The sequence below is a fragment of the Montipora capricornis genome, chromosome 6, assembly GCF_036669925.1.
Source record: "Montipora capricornis isolate CH-2021 chromosome 6, ASM3666992v2, whole genome shotgun sequence".
Classification (NCBI taxonomy): Eukaryota; Metazoa; Cnidaria; class Anthozoa; order Scleractinia; family Acroporidae; genus Montipora; species Montipora capricornis.
Window position 1 is genome coordinate 21,503,263 of NC_090888.1, and position 2,500 is coordinate 21,505,762.

At 38.5% G+C, this 2,500-nt stretch overlaps 1 pseudogene; it reads left to right on the plus strand.

Moving 5' to 3' along the window:
- LOC138053386 (uncharacterized) overlaps positions 1-651 on the plus strand; it is a 1,500-nt pseudogene extending 849 nt beyond the window's left edge.
- Positions 652-2,500: the final 1,849 nt, after the last annotated feature.

Here is a 2,500-nt window from a genome sequence, read left to right on the forward strand (position 1 = left end):
TCTGCAAGATGTCCTGTTAAAACCGTTAAAAATTACTTGGCCCATTTAAATCCCAAATTGCATGCCTTTTTCCAGAAGCCATGACACGTAGAAAGCGGTAAGTTCAACCCTGATGTTGATGAAATTTGGTTTTGCAATGTGCTGATCGGAGCCAGTACTCTCGACAACATGCTGAAATCCACGAGTAAGCGAGCAGGCATTGACCCTTACCTCACCAACCACTGCCTCAGGGCAACTTCGGTAACAATTCTGTCTGATAGCGACTGTGAAACACGACACATTAAGGCTATAACCGGCCACAAATCTGACCAGTTGGTTGAATCTTACAATGAGCGACCATCCCTCAACAAGCAGCACAAGATGCCGCGCATCCTCAGTAATTTTGTCCTTAACAGCAACGACGGGTCCCATCCTTCAACCCAAATCATGGTAAACAGGGTTTTATTACTTCATCGTCAGTCTAAAAGTGGATTAGGTGAAATTGAGGCATATCCAGCATCAGATCAGATCCATAAAAACAACATTGCAGTCTCAACGAACACAACAAATAACGTGACACGCTTGAGGCAAGAAAACCATTTTCCTCCTCAACTAAATTTTTACAATTTCACCAACGTTCAAGTTTTCAACAATTTTGGTCCTTCAAATTAACTTCCTTTGTAGGAGACTCCTCTAGAGATTGTTTTTCGTTTGTAACTCCACCAAATATTGACATTCCTTCCTTTGCTGGACTCTTTTTCGATCTCATTCAGCGAGTTTGCGAAGCCGTTGTCAGCGTTGTCAATCATGTATTTTGACATTTTTGTCAATCATTCTATTTTTGCACCAAAACTTGTTACATGTTGCCATTTTGTGCCAAATAAATTCAACATAAAAGAGTTGTGATGTTGGGGTTTTTAATAAAACAATTGTTCTACTCGGGCTTGCTGGATATGAAATGATCATAACCAACTCGGCGCTACGCGCCTCGCTGGTTATATATATCATTTCATATCAGCGCACCCTCGTACAATAATTGTTAAATATATCTTTTTCACCTAAAGTTGCGATTTTGATTGATTCTAATGCACTTTTTATTAATCTAAAATTTAAATGCATTTTCATATTGGTGTGGATGGAGGAGAAAGTGGCATTATACAGTCATAATGTACTTTTTTTCTACCTACATGTAGTTAACTAGCAGTATTCAAACAGCACAGTGTGCATGTCATCTGTTCTCCTTAATCAAATTCTCTGAGACTTTGAGTAATGGCAGACTTTAAAGTTAAATAAAATGATTCAAATCAAAATAGACAATCCTTTCCTGGCAATAAAAGATGGAAATGCTCGTTGGTTCTAATTAAAAAAAGAACAAAAACAATATTTTGACAAGAAAAAACAAAAGCTATTTAAACATGGAAGGGATTATAGAGATTATGAAATAAGTATTATGGAAAGAGTACATCAGACAATATTACTGAATTGAGGAAGCTCATTCCAGTTGCCAGGTTTATTGTAACAATGTGCCTGGATAATGGTGTATGGTGTAGCAGCTGAAGAAAACGTTTTTTGAGAATACTAGCAGAACAACAGCTGCAGGTCTGTGGCCATTATATTTTTAAGTGCTACAAACCAGAAAATGATATTGGATTGAACATTTGCAATAGAGTTTTTTTCCTTTTTGATGACAGTTCGGAGGGGTTTTGCTAAAAGCAGGCCAGCGGCCCGTGACAACCCGGCAGCCTGAAAGCCAGGTGGCTCAGTCCTGATTTTCCACAGCTTCTTTTGTCCGATGGTAACTCCATGCGCATGCACAGATCTACATCGGATTTGGGCGTGCAAAATGGACGACGGTGAGTTTGAATTCGATTACCATTTAATCATTTGAATCCTTGTTTCTGTTTGTTGCATGTTGTTAAGATAAAAACGTTTTCATTCTCTGTTCATTCGTCTCTTTACAGAAACCGATGGCACAATATTTTCACTTTGACAGTGAAAATATCTATAAAAATTGAGACATGTGAACTGCGAATCTTTTTTTTAAAGTTTCAGTTACACAAAGAAAGCATGCAAACGCATCGCCCACCTTTCATAACTGTTGCCTGCCATTGCACAGAATTACCGTAATTACCGTACTGTGGTTTGAAAATAACTTACACCGTTTAAAAATGGACTTCCTCTCTATCGGGTTCTGCGTGTATACAGACGAACAAACAGAGAATGACTACGTTTTTCACTTCGCAACATGCAACGAAAGAAAGGATCAAAAAGAATTGAAAAACTTATTAAAATGGTAAACGAATTCAAACTTTGCACGCCTAAACCCAATACAGATCTGTGCATGCTCGTGGATTTACCGCTGGACAAAAAAAACTATGGACAATTAGGACTGGGCTGCTGGGCCTGCTTTTAGCAAAGCCCAATTCGGAGGGCTCTTACTGTACAATTTTAGAGTGAGTTGATATAGGCATGATACATCAAAAAGTAAAGGGGAATGATTTGGTCCGGGTGCTTTGTTTAT